The following is a 12,465-nucleotide window of genomic DNA, read 5'->3' as shown; positions in this document are numbered from 1 at the left end:
AGAATCGACTCATTAGAATACTATAGTAGCTCTCGCCACAACCAGGCTATATAAATTTGCCAGAACTCTATAAGCGGTCATAAGGCCCGACAAGGTGTTCCTAACAGTCTGCCTATGTGATCGACTAGTCATCTCACATGACTCTATGGCACTTGAACTTGCCATCAATCGCATCACAATCTAGTCACTTCGAGACGTCACCTCATATAAGTGACCATGGGCGAATACTATGTTAATCCGAGTTCACTTTAACGGGGTTCAATTGTCTCTACAACCCGTTTGGATGTAACAAGGTACAAAAGGAGTTTTCAGATATAAAAACTCGAACGATAAATGTGATTATCATATGAGTAGTCAATACTTGATTACTACTTCATATTCTATAATCCAGTTTGATCTTGAATGTAGTTGTTCATTTCAATTTAATTGAAATGACATGACTCATCATGTTAAGCCTATGAGAAGGCTTTGGTTAGTAGGTTTTATCAACTTCTTGTACCTTACTCAACCTTACTACATACTCGTTTTCCTTTGTAATGCATACATTTTCATCACAAAACTTTCTGAGTACGTGTCGAGATCTAATCAAGACATAGGCTCTCTAGCCTTAGAATAGCTCCTACTGTTTTCACAGTGTGTGGGACTCATCCTTCTTGCACATCTCATGATTGCAAGTGTACTCAATTTCCATTGTAAATATTTCTCATTGTTCTTTATTGCCTAGAATGATTCTAGAAAATCTATTTCTTAAATAACATAAACACAATGGTGTCTTAACCATCCTGATGTGTTTTGATTATGGTTTTGTCGGAAACCATGCGCAATCTCAATTGTCAATTGTCATTTGTGTAACACCCTTACACAAAAATTGCATCATAAACACTTTGCTTTACTTCCTTAATGCTTCGCACACTTAAGGGTAATCTTTATGGCTTACTTGGTAAAGATTACTTAAATTCGATTTTGAAAACAATTCATCATACTCAAAGTATATGAAGTGTTATACATCATTACTTATTTAATTGATCTGGCAGCGGAAGCAAATGGAATCAATCAAATATGTTCAATTTAATTGAACTAGTCATGAATCTTATCAACGTAAGACTTCTTATTGACGCTAATATCATGTGGATTTATCTACATAAATCTAGATATTAAAGATGTATTATATTACTCCAAAAGTCTTAAATCATTCCCAATGATCAATATGTCATCCACATATAAGACTAATTAAAATTACCGTAACTCCCACTAAACTCCATGTATAAACACAACTTCTCGACTTATCGAGAAAAGTTTTATACCATGATCAAATCATTGATTCCAACTCATTGATGTCCTACTTAAGACCTTCTATTAAGTTGCACATTATTTTGGGGTTGCAAGAATCTACAAAACTCAAGACATGTATTGAATACATTCCTTCTAATTGAAGAAGTGGGTTTTAGATTCGCTTGCTATATGTATATCATCATAATGAAACACAATCCCTAAGAAGATCCAAATAGACTTAAGCATTTCAACTAGTGCAAAACCCTTTGCAACTAATCAAGCTTTGAAATCTCTCTTTATTAGTGCAAAACCCTTTGTCACTAATCAAGCCTTTTATTTCGGATTTCCATGGCTCTAAGCCTTGTATTGAGATGTGACTTAAACACTCTCATGTAAGTCATATGTTCATTACTTTCCAGAAGTAATCAACTTGAATCAAACAATTTCTTTGTAAGTTGTTAGCTCTTTACTTTCTTAAAAGTAACACTAATTCATCATTTTCAACAAGTGACGAATTTAACCTCCTAGGTTTTAAAGAAACAACATTTTACACAAAACGTCTCATGTAGCCAAGAAAGACCAGTTTCTTGCGACATAACATTCTTTGTGGCTCTTGAATAATTTCTCCCACTCTGTCTTCTAGAAATAAACTTGTATTTTAGAAAGACAGTTCTACGAGCCGCAAACCCGTCGTACTCGTGATAATTAAAAGGGAAAAATGAGCATTTGTTTCTTGCAAAAACTTACAAACATGGTACCCTACCATTTCATATCTCATATGAATCGTTTAGATTTAGTGGAAAAATAATTTAGACAAAATGATAAAATCCCCAAAAGATCAAGTAACTCAAAGTAACTTGATGAAGTCCAAACCATATCGAATAGCGTTTGATTTCTTATCCAACCACACATTATCCCATAATGCGTGCTAAGAGAGATTAAATTGTGATAGTAAATCACATTTCCTTTGGCTTATATCAAAGTCTTCACTTTGATAATCCCATCACGACTAAATCGTGATTCCTTGAACTCTTTAAACTTCTTCAAAGATTTCTCTATTTACCTTATTAAGTGAACACATTAGGGTCAACTTAAATCGTTGGTAAAAGAAAATGATGAACCTATTTTGGATCAATGATTTACAACCTCGATCTCCTTTTCAACCAAAAGGCACGAGACATTTTGCTTTGAATACAAGATACGCATATACCATTAACAATCTAATGGTTTCAAGAGTACTCGATAACTCTTTGCGTTAATCATTCCAGAATTTAAGGTTTAATCTTGGGTTACCAATTTGAGTCTTGCATTATCTTCATGATATATCATTCTAGTTTGGTTTAGAATATAATCACTTTGATAATGGGCTAGCCATACATCAAATTGTGGTGTGTAGGGCCACAAAAGTGAAACCTCTTTGTATCTTAACAAGTTTATATTCTTATTTAGAGTTTATGCACTTAATAGTCATAATTAAGTACAACTTTAAACCCAAAAAACTAGATTTAGTACACAATGACTCTATCTCTCGACTTCATTGTTGCTAGTTGTCATATTCTAATCATCCTATGTATCAAACATAATGATGAAAACCACCACCGGTTTCTAATATTGACGAAGTAGTACTAGCAAAATGTATGTCAATTAAATAAATAAAGAACTAAGTCTTGTTAGATGTCCCACAACTAACTTGCTTATTCTTTAACAACTTGGGGTAGTTTCCTTTCTAGTGTCCAACATTTAAGACAATGCAAACTTTATCGGTCGGGATTGATAGGTTTAGTATCGTCATTCTCAACAACTTTACCTTTAACATTACCTTGTATCAATTCCATTATAATCTTTACTTCTTGAACCTCGTCCTCATCTTAACGGTTTAAGAGAATGCTCCCACTTATTTCAATGAGTTTTTGCTTTGAGAAGCAAAATTGAATTCATGAAGATTATTCTTCATTTGTTCGTTTTAGTCTTAAAACTTTCATTGTAGTGGTTGCGATATTTTGGTCAATTTTGATTTCCAACAAATCTAGTTACCAAAATTAGAAACAATTCATTGTAAGTAGATGTGTTAGTCAAGAATCAAAAACCTGTTTGATAATGAATAACTTTTATCTATACTCTTTACAAGAGATCGTTAGCAATGGTTCATTTGAGGTTTTAGAAGCAAATTCATATTTGTCTTTAGTTACGATGTTATAATGGAGATTTGAATCAAAAATGAAATGATATCGTATATGAATTGTGGTAAAGAAATAGAACAATATGATAACGGAATAATGAAAAACAAAACATTCATCGTTATAATAATACTTGTAAATAACAAGTAAAGCATTTACATAGTGACCTCTACCCAACTATGATAAATGATTCCAAGATCCAAATTCATATTAACTTGGGCACGGTGTGGCCGATAAAACCCTTATCAATATAACTCGGTGGATTAACTCTTTAATCGATTCTACTTTTAGAACTCTTGGTCGATAATATTACATTAACATTTATCTTTAGCCCAAAACAAATTCAACAAGGGCACGGTGTGGCCGATAAAACCCTTATCGAAAAACTTTTGTTGAGTTCAATCCAAATTTCGAATAAATGTGTCCATGATCCAAACCCACATTAACTTGGGCACGGTGTGGCCGATGAAACCCTCATCAATATGAATTCGGTGGATAGACATTTATCACCCACTTCACCAACGTAACAAGGTTTGTCTTACGGTAAAGCCGGCTCAACTCCCTTGCGAAACTGGTACTTCATGGTTTCTAATTTTTGGTAAGGGTAAGTCTCAATTGTTTATTTTAGCGAGAGGTCATGTCAATTTATTATCTATCACGTTTTAAGTGAACTAAAGCGGTGAACTACGATAATTTTAATTGACATGGTCGATGTACTCGATTAAAAGATGATGCATGTTTTAGTTATGGCGATTTAGCGATGCATGCAACATATAAATAAAATGCAAAGCATAAAAATAAATCCTAGTATGGCCTTCCTAAAATAGAAAAAATATTTAACTATTACATATTCGGAAACCAACTCCATTGGTCCCTTGAACTTCGGTTTTGGCACGCATCTCGAGGTAACACCGTCTTTATGTATCGCCTTCTTGAGTGACACCGTCTTCAAGGAACTCCGGAATAATTAAATTACATAACAAATTACATAATTTCCTATTATACATTTGTAATTAAAATAAAAATAAATCTATTAAATTACAAAACGGTGATACGAGATCACAAAAATTACAACCGAATCGATATTCCCATACATTTCGGGTAATACCAATTAAAATCTAAGGCCATACTAAGTAAAATTACATAATTCAAAAATTACATAAAATAAAATTATGACAATCATAAATAAAATGCAGCATTATAATATGTATGAACATGCCCAATTTTATGCTAAATCGCCTTTAAGGAGTCAATATCGTATATTTAACGGTTTTTACGGATTTGCGTGATTCAACGTTTTATAATCACAAAAATTACATAAATTCATATTTATGCACAAGTTAATTACCCTAACCTCTTAGGACTCAAAATTAGTCTTCACTAATTATTTGACTATAATTAACTCATATTTCTTAAACTTGTTCATTAATGGACTTAAAATTACAATAAAAATGCTATAAACTTCAAATAAATCACAAAAATTTCAAATAAATTCAAAATTCAAAATTTAAACTCATTAACATTCTGGAAAAATACCATGACACTCATAATGTTCAAAAAACTTAGGTTAAAAATTTCGAAATTTATCCGGAAAAACAATGTTGCGGTTTATCGGTTTTAACAAATATAATCATAAAAACATGAGATAAATTATATTCATCAACTTTTCAATTTTAGATCTTAAATAGGTAATAAAATGCAACATATGACGTTTTTCCTTAGTCATGGAGTATGTTTTAGCAATTATTCACTAATTAAGTCGCTATTTATGCTATTTTTCATCAAAAATCCATAAATCATGCATAAAGACTTCATTATAGCCTATTATTTTAAACACATCTTGTAAACTTTCATGTGACAACATACTAAATTTCTATGACCAGATTCGAAATTTATCTCATATTAACCTATTTTTCATCTAAATCCGATTTTTATCATGAAAAATCCATATTTCGAGCATAAGAACTCCAAAAATTTTGAAAATTTCCAGATCATCTAAAAAAATATATGTGAAAACATATCCAAAAACCACTGAAAAATTCGAAGTTTAGCTAATTTTCGTCCAAAAATGACATTTTTAACATAAAAATCACATTTTAATGCCAATATTATATAAAATGAACAATAAAAATCCATAAATTAAACCAAAATATCCTAAAACATTTTAGGATCAGAAACTTTAACATGCATAATAAATTTCGTGATATATCATAATAGCACAAATTTTACAAGTTTTATATGTTAATCGTATAACTCGGAAAAACAATAACCGATTTGCATGCAAACAACCAAGGCTCATGATACCGCTTGTTGGAAATCTATATCTCATTGTTTAACATATTCATATATGTTTCAAATTAATTTAGTCATAAAATTAATTACAAATCTTATGCATGCAAACAATAATTAAATTAAAGAAGAAATCGTCATCTTACATTGGATGTTTCGGATTTTATGGGCACAAGTGAGTTCTCCTACTCACTTGTTCTTGAGCTCTCCAAAGGGAATAATAAGGATTCAAGTATAGAATCCCTCCCAAAAGCATATACCCAAGGAAACCTCATAATAACCAATATTATTTAGATCTAGTAATAATATTAGTTTTACTATAAAATTGACACAAAATAAATTGTATTGGCTCTTCAAAATTTCGGCCAAAGGAAGGATTTGTGTGTATTATTTCTCTAGAAATCTCATAAGATGTGTAGAGAGAAAAGCATTTTTCTTACACTAGAAAATTTAGGTGAAAGTGAATGAATAATTAGAGAGATTCATATGGTTGCACACCTACTAGGAAAACCGGTTGGGAGGGGGTCTTATTGAGGAGCCAATGCATGGTCTTGGTCTTCTCAAGGCAAGAGTAGACATGCATGGCTAGAGGTAGTCTTTTATCATTATGTTTTCCACTAATATGAAAACACAATATTAATTCAATACTCCCTCCATTTTCGGCACTTTCATTTTAAAATGGATGGTCCATTTTATTTTGTAATTTGTCAATTTTGTCACATGTAACATGTTACATGACATGTCACAATGTAATGTATTTTTAACATATTAAAAATCAACATACTCATAAAATATGTCATTTACAAAATCGACTAGTAATTTGTAATTACTTGTACCAAAAGTGTTCCCGAATTATAAACTACAACATTCTGTATTTATAATAATTTATTCATTCCGTTTCAATTGTTTCTGTAAACAATAATTTCATCTAAGTAATAAAACAATTTGATTACTTAGACCGTGTCTCATTTAATCATATTACAATAAGATACGTTAATTATACTCACAAAATCATCCGTCAATTTTAAGCAATTTAATTAACTCGTATCGGTATACGATTAATTAAATAATCAATTAAGAGTATTTCCCTATAGGTATGACCTAAGGGGATCAATCGATCACCACCGTAAATGCATTTACGAAATGTCAAACTCTAGTCAGCCAATCATTACCGATATGTGTGGACCAGTTGACTGTAAAATATTACATCCCACATGTATTCTTAAAAATGAGATTTAAACATGTGATCATCATGATCAACAGTTGTGATCGCATTATTGTCGGAGGACACATATTCCAACAGAACTGTCCCATGTACCGTGAGGACATAAAAGCAGGCCGCGTCGTTCCTGTTGGTATGTCATCTTATATTCATATGATTGAGATTAACCATGCAAGTTTCGGAACTTGGGTACTAGATACTGGTTGTGGTTCTCATCTGTGTAATAATTTGCAGGGCGTAAAGAACATCACACCTCTCGCAAAGGGTGATGTGGACATGCGAGTCGGGAATGGAGCTAGAGTTGCTGCTGTCTCAAAGGGAACATATGTAATCCAACTCCCTAGTGGTTTTGAGTTATTTTTAAATAACTGTTACTATGTACCCAGTTTATCTAAGAACATTATTTCTATTTCCGTACTCGATATAGACGGTTTTGCATTTTCAATAAAGGATAATAGCTGTATTTTCTTTTTAATGAAATGATTTATGGCAAAGCAGTTTCCATGAATGGAATTTACATCTTAGATCAAACCACGGAAGTATTACACGTGAATAATAAGAAATTAAAGGTTGGTGACAAAGATCAAACTTATCTATGACATTGTCGAATGGGACACATAAATGAGAAACGTGTAAAGAAACTCGTCGATAATGGGACTATTCCCGCATTCGAATTTTCTACATATGGCACGTGTGAATCATGTCTCATTGGCAAAATGACTCGAATTTCCTTCAAAGGTGTTGGAATGCGCGCTAGTGACCTATTAGGACTCATACATATTGATGTTTGTGGACCTATGTCAATTACCGCTAGAGATGGCTATAGATATTTTATCACTTTCACGGACGATTTGAGTAGATACGGATATGTCTACTTAATGAAGCATAAAAGTGAGTCCTTTGAAAAATTCAAGGAATACCAGAATAGGGTTCAGAACCAACTGGGTAGAAAGGTTAAAGCACTCCGTTCAGATCGGGGTGGCGAATATCTTTCAAATGAGTTTGATCAACACCTTAAAGACTGTGGAATCCCTCTATAGTTAACTCCACCTGGAACACCTCAATTAAATGGTGTGTCCGAACGGAGAAATCGAACCTTACTTGATATGGTTCGATCCATGATGAGTCACACGGTAGTGCCTGATTCATTATGGGGTTTTCTCTTTGTCACCGCTCTTATACTTAACCAAGTCCGACTAAAGTCACGACAAGACTCCATATGAAATGTGGAAGGGAACGGTCCCTAACTTGTCCTTTATTCGGGTTTGGGGCTGTGAGGCTTATGTCAAGTGGAGACACGAGGATAAGCTCGGCCCGCGATCGGTCAAGACATACTTTATAGGTTATCCAAAAGGAACATTTGGTCATTACTTCTATTCGCCTACCGAACATCGAGTTTTTGTTGCGGCTAGTGCGACGTTCTTAGAGAAAGAATTTCTTGAGAACAAGATAAGTAATAGAACCTTCGAGCTGTCGGAGATTCAAGAACCAACAACCGAGGAACAGATGGAGGAAGTAGTTCCTCCAACTCATGATACGGTTAGTATTCCCGAGGAACCTAGGAGGTCGGGTAGAGTCTCTCATCCTCCGGACAGATACATTGGTATGGTCGAGGAGAATGACGTTTTACTCCTAGAGAGTAATGAACCCGCTACCTATAAAGGTGCTATGGCCTATTCCGACTCAAAGCTATGGCTCGAAGCCATGCAATCCGAGATGGACTCTATGTATGAGAATGACATATGGGATCTTGTTGATTTACCTAATAAGGTAAAACCTCTACAGTGCAAATGGCTTTACAAAATAAAGCGTTCTGTAGACGCGCAACCAGATACCTATAAGGCACGACTAGTGGGGCAAAAGGTTTCACTCAAGTGCACGGATTGCATTATGATGAAATTTTTGCACCTATAGTCATGCTACGTTCCATTCGGATAATCTTAGCGATTGCCGCATTTCATGACTATGAAATTTGGCAAATGGATGTGAAAACCGCCTTCTTAAACGGTTATATGGAGGAAGAGTTGTACATGGTGCAACCCGAAGGTTTCATGGATCCTGAACATCCTAAGAAAGTATGCAAGCTTAAGCGTTCCATTTATGGACTTAAGCAAGCTTCTCGGAGTTGGAATCATCGTTTCGACCAGGTGATAAAAGAGTATGGTTTCACTCGATCGGTCGAGGAACCATGCTTATATACCAAGTCGAGTGGGAGTAAGATTGTATTCTTGATATTGTATGTCGATGACATACTCTTGATTGGGAATGACAATCCTCTCTGATCTTCGGTTAAAGGATGGTTGAAGAACCATTTCCAGATGAAAGATCTGGGTGAGGCACAACGCATTTTGGGAATCCGTATCTACCGAGATAGATCACGACGGACGTTATCACTTAGTCGGGAGTCTTATTTGGATAAGATTCTTGAGAGGTTCAGCATGACCAACTCCAAGAAGGGGAACCTTCCTATGACGTGCCCGGGATGCGATTGAGCAAGTCTCGATCGCCCACGACGCCTGAAGGGATTGAGCGCATGAGTCGTGTTCCTTATGCATCTACAATAGGATCAATCATTTATGCCATGATATGCACACGTCCAGACGTGGCATATGCATTGAGTATGACGAGTCGGTACCAAAAGAATCCAGGTGAAACACACTGGATAGCTGTTAAAAACATCCTCAAGTACCTACGGAGGACTTAGGATAGGGTATTGACTTATGGAGGAGATACTAAGCTATGCGCAATCGGTTACGCAGATGCTAGCTTCCAAACGGATCGAGATGATTAGAAATCTCAGTCTAGATTCGTTCTTACTCTTAATGGTGTTGCGGTCAGCTGGAATAGTTCCAAACAGGAAGTTGTAGCAGATTCTACTACTGAGCCATTGAAATATGATAAGAATGGAGGGCACTTTATTTCCATGAGAATTAAACGTGTACCTGAGTTTTAGTAGTTGATTATGAATTCGATACGTTATCCTTCTCATATACTATTTATAACTTCATCGTTTTATTATAATATTTTGTTTTTCATGTGGATTACACGGACAACATTGAACGCCACAAAGTGAACTGAATTACATTATATTTTGTTTGGTCCGTAATCGCCTTAATGAGCTGATAACTCTGGCTATTATATTGTGCAGTCGATTGATGGTGGGTTCAACGAGCCATAAGTCAAACGGTTGACTGATCGATCACAGATGCGAGATTATAACGATACCTCGTAGGACAAATTTTTGTGACAACGTAATGGAGTTCTAAATGTTTAAAAACATTCGGTGCCAGGTCGTGGATATGACATCCATTTTGTTCCTAGAGTCAATTCTTTTGACTATCGACTGTCTCTTGAGATTAAGGCAGTTTTTGGGTGACTTTGGTTTCTTTCTCACGGTCTGCCGTAACTGGAGGCTAAGTAGATTTTTTCTGGGTCATTTCATACGTGCTTACATCATCGAAGGATTCGAGTTGAGGAAAATATCCAACCCTTATCAGGTATAGTTATTTCTCAGGGCCACTCGAGGAGTTGTAACTGAAATGCATGGCCATGCTCGAATGATGATTCGTTTATCAGTTAAGTTACTCTCTAGTCGGGGAAACCACTCTTGATACAGATCGCTTGTAAAATACGACCTTTGTGAATCCGGATTTGCAAATTGTTTTACATTGAGTGGGAGAAATTTTAGGATATGAGAATCGGTTATCGCACATACACTTGTGAGGACAAGTGGGAGTTTGTTGGAGCTTGTGTCCTCCACAAATTAGTGTGATAACATTAATAAATCTCTTATAGGTTCACAAGGGTATACTTCGTATTTTATCAGTTGATTAACGATTACCTAATAACGGTTGGCTTGCTAGAAAGTTTGACGTTATTATCATACAGATGGCGGTGATCAATTGGTCCCTAAAGGTCACACCTATAGGATGTGTTTGAGAGATGTGGTTATGGAAATATAATCACATTGATGCCTTATATGACTAAACAGTTAGTCAATGTGTTGATGAGACGATTATTTAATGCCGATTAAATAATATTAGGTGAGACAATTAATCACAATTCGTAAAATTGAATATAATAAGTTATATTTAATTAATGTATATAATGTTAGCTTGGACGAATTAATATGTTAATTCGTAATTAAATGTAATCGGTTATATTTAATCAACAAGAAGATGAATGTGTCATAGTGGTAATAGTAAGGGTACTCAAACCAAGAGGTTATGGGTTCGATCCTCACTAGATGACAATTTATATTATTAACACATTTTATACATTTTTGGAATAACCGAAAAATAAGAGAAATAACTCTCTTATTTTCGGAAATGTGGGCCGAAAAATAAAACAAGAAAATCTACCCTAATCATCTATATACTCGGTTGTTGTACGTTGATGAGGGAGAGTTTTTTTTAACCTAATTCGTTTCCCATTCTTGCCTCTCATCTCAACAAAACACAAAAACCCTAATTTTACGGAAAATTTGAGGGATCGATTCTAGCAAAAGAACAAGGGCATATCTCATATCATCTTGGGTGCAACTGATAGGAGAATATCATTGCGATATTGTTCATAGGCCATAAACGCTAGGACCGTAGGTTATTTCTTAATCCTTTATGCTTTTGTTTATGCAATTTAGTTTTATGACTCGTAATCATCACTTTATAATTCGTTATAATCCTTAAATTTAAAGGGATGCATACAGATAAATCCCACACCTACATCATGAATACCCTTGAAATTCGTCTAAAAGAATGGACAAATGAGTTCTCTAGCGTGGAGAAGTATGACATGAGTGCTTATAATTTTGGAGCACTTTTGAGCTTGAAATTGATCAAGGTAGTCAAACCGTTCCTGGATGCTTGTCTGGACTATTGGGACCCGAATTATCACGTATTTGCCTTTCCTAGAGGAGACATTTGCCCATTTCCCTAGGAGATTGCCGCGATTGGTGGTTGGGACCCGGAACATTTGCCTGCTATTCCCTCCACTTCTCAAGGGTATAAGAATAAGTTTAGAGACTTGCTTGGATTGGCCAGAGTCGATGTTGACCGTCTTGTGACTTCTAAAGGAGTGCGAATGTTGGATTTCATCGATCGCTTCATCAATAGGGCTGATCCCACTGTCTCTTATGTTGCAAGGCGAAGGGCATTCGGATTTTGCCTATTACATGTATATGTCCTTCAAGGGCATGTTGATGAGGACATGAGGGGCGACCCTCGTCTTTTGAGCCTGATTGAGCAAATGGAGCTACGCAGGAGCCCAACTTGTCTGTGTTTAGGAGAGATCATATTGGGCTTGGATAACAGGAAAGCCAATCGCGACCTACCTTATCTGGGAAGTCCCATTATTTTGCAGGTAAAAGAATATTTTTTTTTCTTTTTTTTCTTTTTTTTTTCGTTTTTTTTTTGTTTTTTTTTTGTTTTTTTTTTAATACCCGCTTTTGGTAGGCCTGGCTTATGGAGCGCCTTCAATTGATCGAGCCCCCAGCTAATGTTCCTGCTT

Source organism: Silene latifolia, chromosome 6 (genome assembly GCF_048544455.1).
Source record: "Silene latifolia isolate original U9 population chromosome 6, ASM4854445v1, whole genome shotgun sequence".
NCBI classification, from domain to species: domain Eukaryota; kingdom Viridiplantae; phylum Streptophyta; class Magnoliopsida; order Caryophyllales; family Caryophyllaceae; genus Silene; species Silene latifolia.
The sequence above is the reverse complement of the archived record's forward strand: the minus strand, read 5'-3'. Positions refer to the sequence as shown.